The following is an 8,078-nucleotide window of genomic DNA, read 5'->3' on the forward strand; positions in this document are numbered from 1 at the left end:
AAACAACTAGGTTCGAGTCCCCGATGGCATCCAACCTTTTTGCCCCTAGTTCCAGGGCGGCTCATAAACCAGTGATACGTGCCTCATACTCTGCCTCGTTATTGGATACCTTGAACAGAAGTTTGAAGGCTAAAGGTATATGAGAATTGTCGGGTGCTATCAGCAACACACCTATCCCATAACCATATTGGTTGGACGCTCTGTCAAAGTACATTATCCAAGTCTCCTCCTCGACTTGCAGAATAGCTTCATCTAGGAATAGGTATTCTACCGCTTCGTCCCCCTTTACTAGGTGATCTTCCAGGAACTCCGCTACAACTCTCCCCTTGACCGACTTATGGGTAACATACTTGAGATCGAATTCGGAAAGAAGAAACAACCAACAGGCTAGCCTACCCATAAGCGCTGGTTTCTCAAAGAGATATTTGATGGGATCTAATCTCGAAACCAGAATTATAGAGTGAGCTAACAAGTAGTGCCTTAACTTCCTGGTAGCCCATACCAAGGATAAACAAGCTTTCCCCAACGGAGTGTAGCGGGTCTCATAATCTAGCATTTTCTTGCTCAAATAGTAGATAGCTTTCTCTGCCCTATCCTTAGATTCCTGAGCAAGCATGCATCCTATTGTGGTGTCTGTTACTGACAGATACAGAATCAAAGGCTTCCCTAGCTCTAGCGGCGATAACACAGGCAGATTCTGAAGGTACTGCTTAATCTGCTCAAAAAGTGAATTGACATCGATCATCCTATCGGAATTTATTTCCTTTCTTCAGGAGACCAAAAAGTGGTTCACAAGTTAAGATTAATTTAGAAATAAACCATCTTATGAATTGCATTTACCTAGAAAGCCTCGCACCTCCTTTTCAGTCCTCGGTGGTGGAATTTCTATGATGGCCTTGATTTTGGAAGGATCTACCTCGACGCCCCTCTGTGTGATCAAGAAGCCCAGTATTTTCTCTGCTATTACACCGAAAGTACATTTCTATGGATTCAACCTCAGTTTGTATTCTCCATCCATTGAAATAATTTATTCAAGGCGGTGTGCTGGCCCTCTCTTTCTATAGACTTGACAATCATGTCATCCACGTACACCTCGACCTCTTTGTGGATCATATCATGTAGAATAGTGGTTGCATCCCATTGATAGGTAGCCCCAGCATTTTTTAGCCCAAACGGCATCACTCGATAGCAGTAGGTACCTGTAGACAACCCATTTTTGACCATCCTCAAGACTTGGATGTCACCGTTTGAATGCTCGGTGATCATCCATGTTCGTGTTCATTTTGAGTTCTTGGAGGCCTCGGCTGCGGGTCTTGCCTCAGGATCTCTTAACTTGCCTGTTCTGTGCTTGGTTTTGCACCAAGGACTTGTGTTTTGTGCTTCTGAGGGTGGGAAGAGGCTTGTTAGCCATCCCTGAAACCCACTGGTCGTGGCATGATGCCACCGGCCTTGATTTTTTTTTACCGACCAAATGTTTGGTCGGTCGGTATTCTCTTAGGTGTATCAGCTTTTTTGTGTGGTTAGCCGACCATGTACTTGGCCTACCATATACTTGGCCTGTTGTCTCTTTTTTTGGCCGGTACCTCCTTTTTGCCTTTTTCAGGCATTGTGCATGCCAGTTGTGCCAGCTGGAATGCACGAAATTGTCCTCCATACACGTGTATGGAGGAGTTGCACCCTTTGCACCTTTTTTTTGCTTAAGCTTCTTGGAGAAGCTTGCACCCTTTGCTCAAGCTTCTTGAGGAAGCTTGACCCTTTGCCTTAGCTTCCTCAAGAAGCTTAGACCCTTTGCCTTAGCTTCCTTGAGAAGCTTGACCCCCTTGACCCTTTTGTATTAGCTTCCCTTAGAAGCTTAGCACTTTGTCTTCCTCTATAAAAGGAAGCCTTCCTTCTCCTTTGAGGAGGTTCAGCAAATCAGAGTTATATAGCATATATACACCACTCTCTCTCTCTCTATATCTCCCTCTTTCTCTTCATTTGTGTGTGTTAGAGGGCCTAAAAGGGTGTTTTGTTCTTAGTTTTGCACTAAGACGCCTAGTATTACACCATACTTCGGTTTTGGAGGTGTTGAGAGTTTGTTCTTGGAGTTTTGAGTTGGTTTTGATCAGAAAAAGGGGCTGGACTTGCTGCTCTTGAAGTGTTCTTCAAGGGTAAACACTATTGCTTTATATTCCCCAATCTTGCGCTAGCTTTTAACCTACTTTGCATGCTATTTTGAGCTTTGTGTTAACTGATAAAAACTCTGATTTTTCATGCTTAAGATGTTTCATTAAGGTCTCTTTTGTGTTTGGGGTCGTCCTCCTCCTCTTAGGCCTTGTTTGGCCCCTTTTGTGCCTTCTTTGGTTGAGCTTTGAATACTTTCGTGCATTGGCGGATTTCAGTGGTGAAGAAGAGGTTTTCAAGTCTTGCATAGGGGAGGCACACCCCTCTCCCTTTGTGTCTTATTTGTTCATGTTTTTGGCTCATAAGGGTAGCATGCATGCTCAGTTTTGTTTGGTCTTGTTTCAGAGGTTATTTGGAGTTTATTTAGCATGTTTTACCTCTGTTCTATGTGGGTTTATTGACCCCTTACATGCATAATATACTTGCCTTGTATTCCTCCATTTTGCCTACAAATGAATCTTGCCTTCAGACCTCCATGCTTGCATGTTCTAGCTTGACTTCATGAAGCTTTTGGTCATATTTCATCATGCTTAAGGTTTGTTGGGTACTGATTTGATCATGTTTGCCATGTTTGGTATAGCCTCTTTGCATTTTGGCTTGTGAGCCTTGAGTGTGTGAGTCATTAGCTTGCATTACCTAGGCTATTTCAGTGATTTGGAATCACTTATTATGCCATTTCAGTCCATGTTTTGTGCTTACATGCTTGCATTTGCTACCCTTCCAATGCCTTGAAGAGATGTGATCTTATGCTCCATGTTAGGGCCTTGGTGTATGCCTATGTGTTTGAGGCTTTGGGCTGCCATATCAGTGGGTTTTGGGGTGCATTTTGATGTATTGAAACTCTGTTTTTGGTTGTCTAGTCCATGCCATGAGCGGTTGGGGTGGTTGTAGTAGAGTGCCCTCCTTGTGGCTTTGAATGCCCTTTGTTTTGGGTCCATTTCTTGGCATGTTTTGACCATGTTCCATGCATGTTCTAGTCTTATTTTTGGTCTGCCCTAAGTCTATTTTTAGTCATCTTGGCCTTGCGGGGCTTGGTTGATATGGCCTTAGTTCAAGCATCTTGACTAGCTTTGGACCTTAAGCCCTTTAGCATTCTTTATTCACCTTAGGTGCATGATTTGGTAGCATTATTGACATGATTTCAGAGCTTGTTGTATTGCCACATCCTCGTGTTTACTCCATCTTGCTCATGCTTGAATGTTGTGCATAGTGGTCTAGCTTATGGGCCAATGTTGTGTGTGTATCCGCCTTCCCTTTTGGCCCCTTAAATTGGGTGTTTTGGCCACTGTTTATGGCAAGGCTGAGGTCTTCCCTTTGCGGTTTAAGTCCATCGTTGCATGTTTTGACATGTTGCATTACTTTGGTTCCATGCTTGCATTGTCTCATCTTTGCACGTTTGCATTTTGTTTAGCTAGTTGTATTCCATATCCTAGCTTGCATGATAGGTTGCATTGCATTGTATCTTGCATGTTTGGCACATTGCACTTGGCATGTTTGTTACCTTAGCCTCATATTGCATGCTTGACACATGTTGCATACTTGAGTCACATTGCATACTTGCATTACACTTTGCTTGGTTTGGGGTGTCAAACCAAGCATGAGGAATGAGGGGCGTTCGTACTCAAAGTGACGTAACGCGCCTCAATCCTTGGTCGCCGATGTCCTTGATCTCAACATGATAGGGCGTGTAGCACTCATGTGTTTTGTTGCATTCATTCACATTGAAATGCATACTTAACTTCTTGGACCATCACGCATTGAAATGCGCAATTGGTGGTCCGAGGGTCGAGTACCAAACTCCCTTGAGCCCATAGCATGATAGGGAGAGTGGCCATGCACACATTGCTTTGAAAATTCCATACCATGCACTGTCTATCCTCTGCTACTGTCAAAACAGGGCTCTGCAGGAAGAAATGATCGGCCGACCACTTTTGGTGCCAACCGACCATCAGTTTCCAGCCAGTGGCTCAATATTTGGTCGGTAAGCCTATTCCCATGGCCGGTGGATTTGAATTGTGGCCGGTGATATTCCACAACACTCAGGGAGTGATTTAGAAGGATTCTAGAAACTTTCATAAATTTCAGAGGAGCAAGGCAGTGTAAACAGAGGCAGCAGTGGCATGGTACCGGGTTTCCAGGCGAGGCGAACCGAGCATGCATCATCCCATCATTCCGAGGCGGGGCTGCGGCCACTTTCCTTCTGTATTTAATTTGTTAATTAATTAGAAGCTTTGTAATATTTAATTAGCTAGAGTAGTTAATTATTTGTTTAATTTGTATTATTCTTTTGGTCCCTCTGGGCGAGGGCAATTCTGTAATAAGTGTGCGTGAGTGTGTGTATGTCTTCCAACCCCACGTCTTTCTCCCTTTTATTTACTAGCTTATGATGGTTAGATTAGGGCATGTTTTATTTAGCATACTTATGCTTCGCATGTTTGCATCATTCATCTGTATTGCATGCACCGGGCTCGGCGCATCACACTGACTGCATTTGTATTTCAATTCTAAGTTGAATACGTGTTAGCTGTAGCATCATCATATGCCATCTTAGAATAGCCGAGCCTATTGTAGTTGCATCTTGCATGTGTTGCATTAGCCATCTTAACATGAACTAGGATCATGCATTTGATTATTAACTAGTTTCTGTTTTGGCTTGGAGTACTAGGTAAGCATTTACGCTTTAGCATCCTTGCATGTGTGTGAGTGTTGCCATGATAGTATGCTTACCATGAGGCTACGTGCTTATGTGATATATCTGCCTAAATGCCTATGGGTGAAGGTCAGATTATCTGAATTGGAATAATGCATTGACTGTGAGTTTTAAGCCCACTAGATAGTGGCAAAATCATGTTTTCTAAGCCCACCCGAGGGTGGCAAAATCTGCTTTTTTTGCCAACTTGCGAGTAGCAAACCTCTTTAAAAAACAAACATGAAATGTTTTGTTCCAATTTAGGTGATCCAATCTATACTTGTATGCTGTGCGCGTCACATAGTAAATCTAGGCTAATAACCGGAATAAGAACGCATAATGTTTTCAAAACAAGATATCATGGTTAGTAGAGGCCGATCTTCGGATCGGGCGAGCGGGGGTGCTCATAGATAACCTTCCCCAATCGTACCCAAGTTCCCGAGCCAAAGCAACTTTAGTGATGACGGACACGTGGCCGTAGGCAAACGAGTCAGGGTTTCCTAAATTCCCCCATAAAAAATATTTAGGTGGCGACTCTGTATCTGGCAAAACAGTCCATGTTTGGCACTTCTTTACAAAAAATCTGTTTTCAAAAACAATTTGCCGGATTTGGACTCTTTGGTGATTTATCAATCTCACATTGCACATTGTGAGATCAGATTAAGAACCGTGACAATTTGAGTCCGAACTGTAGTAAACCCACAAACGAACAGAACGGGGATTCATTCCTCCCGGGACGTTCGGGGACGTCTACAGTACCCCATGGCAGAGTAAATGCAGTTTTCTCTCTATCCTCGGGTGCTATCAGAATCTGGTTATACCCGGAAAATCCACCCATGAAGGAGAGCAACGCATGACCCACGGTAAAGTCCACTAACTCATCAATATGCGGCAGGGGAAAGTCATCCTTCGGACTAGCCTTATTCAGATTCCTAAAGTCGACATAGACTCTGATTATGCCATCCTTCTTTGGGACTGGAATAATGTTGGCCAACAACATTGGCTACTCAGACACAAGCAAGAGCCCTGCCTCAATCTATTTGGTAACTTCTTCCTTAATCTTCAAAGCCCAATCCGGACGTATTCTTCGCAACTTCTGCTTGATGGGTCGAGCCTCGGGGTCAAAAAGGATCCGATACTATACAATCTTAGGATCGATTCCAGGCATGTCTTCGTAGGACCATGCGAAAACATCTTTGAAATCTTTTAATAAAATGACTAAACGCTCACTCTCATCTGAAGACAACGTGGACCCGATCTGGACCAGACGTGAATCCTTCTCAATACCCACATTAATAGCAATGATTTCATCATCAAGGGGTTTTGCAAACCTCTTCTCCTCTTGATTAATCAAGTTTTTCAAAACCAGAGGAATTCTTTCTTCTTCACTTTCATTAAAATTTTGAAAATCTTGGTCAGTGCATTAAACAAGCGACACAGAGAAATACTCAGAAACAGTAGCGATATTATCATTCATAAAGTCCAGCTCTTTAGTTACAACCAACTCAAAAGCAAAAAAAAAAAGAGGACCTGGACAAGACCTTGGCATCTGGGTTATCACCCCTAGGAATACCAGACTCAGACTCAGAAGAACTAGAATCTGATTCCGACTCCACAGACTCTATGGAATTAGATTCTGGCTCACTACCCGACTCAGAACTAGACAGGTAGCCCTCCTCCAATTGCCAAACGAGAGATGCCGCTTCAGATGCATCCAAAATACTGCTAGGTGGGTTCACATTCAGTTGGTCTCTAATCATAGAGATTGTCAGGTTATCCCCTAAGCTCTCTGAGTCGACCGGAGGATCTGAAAGGAGACATGCCAGTACTGCCCCTACTCTAAGCTCGCCATTGTCCAAGTCACTTTCTATGGTCTATTCAGCTTCAGCACTTGGTTCAGCCTTTTCCTCAGCATCACTGTCTTGTAATTATAGGTCGAAGAAGATTTCGAAGCCGGGGACACGCTGCTTTGCAAAATTCAACTAGGGCTCGGGAAAGCCACAAAATGGGAAGTCTTCTCCCTCCCGAACAAAGTGGCCATTCAGCGTTCCTCGGATCGGCTTGTGAACAAGCTCGTAGTATTTCCCAACCCGCTTGGCTCTGGCTTTGCCTGTCATCTCTTCTCTTTTCCTGGCCCAATCCTCTTTGGTGTGCATATAGCCAAGACCAAAGGCATGCGAATTATGCGACACATCGGCCAATCATGTGACGCCTTTCCGGCCACTTCTTTCTAGTTCCATTCCTAGCATGTGTTGGAGTTTGTTCATGAAATATACATACTGGGCACTAACATACATGCCGCATCAGCTGCCAAGATGTTCTGCACCACTCGAGCCTCAACCAAGGTAAACCCTGAAAGGAATACATTCTCCTCACCATGAACAATCTCCAGCACTGGTGTAGTTACCTCTGGCGAAGGATGTATGGACGAATTCCGAAACATAATTGCCACTCCCTTCCCGTGAGGGTATTTCAGTATTTGGTGAAGGGTAGAAGAGACTGCTCTCACAAGGTGTAGCCAGGGCCTCCCTAGCAGTAAGTTGAAAGTGGCTGGCACATCTAAGACATGGAACTCGACATCCTGTTGCATTTGGCCCACCTGAACTCGGATTTGTACTGTGCCCATCACCTTCCTGCTAGTATTATCATATGCCCGAATCACTTGGGCTGTGGGCACGAAGTTTGCTGGTTTTAGGCCGATGGCATAAGCTGTGCGAGAAGGATAGACATTGATAGTTGACCCGGTGTCGACCAACACCATTGGCACCCATTTTTCTCTGCATTCAACAGATATGTACAGAGGTTCGTTGTGAGCTGAGCCTTTTGGCGGCAGTTCTTTCTCGAAAAAGGTCAAGGTTGGGCTAGCACCACTTGGGAAAACTAATCCCATAAATTGTTCAAGGGTAGTGTCAATGGACAGTTTGGCTTTGTCCATTGTTGATAATATAGCCTGTCGATGCACTCGGGAGGCCATAAAAAGACCCCAGATCAAAATATTGGCTTGGATTTTTTTTAGTTGCTTCAACACTGCCTCTTCCTCCAACTATTTCTCTTTCTGTTTTTTAACCTCTCTATATTTCCCAGAGGTCTCAGCTTGGTCTAAGTGCGGTGGCTTGAAATACGGCCCACGTTTCATCATGTGGTCAATCTCTTCAGCGTACCAGGTGTTGTCTAGAAGGCACTCATCCCAGTCTTCATCGGTGTGAGCCAAATGTAGGTCATCATC

The sequence above is a fragment of the Camellia sinensis genome, chromosome 5 (assembly GCF_055761805.1).
Source record: "Camellia sinensis isolate YWXY chromosome 5, ASM5576180v1, whole genome shotgun sequence".
In the NCBI taxonomy this organism is placed as follows: domain Eukaryota; kingdom Viridiplantae; phylum Streptophyta; class Magnoliopsida; order Ericales; family Theaceae; genus Camellia; species Camellia sinensis.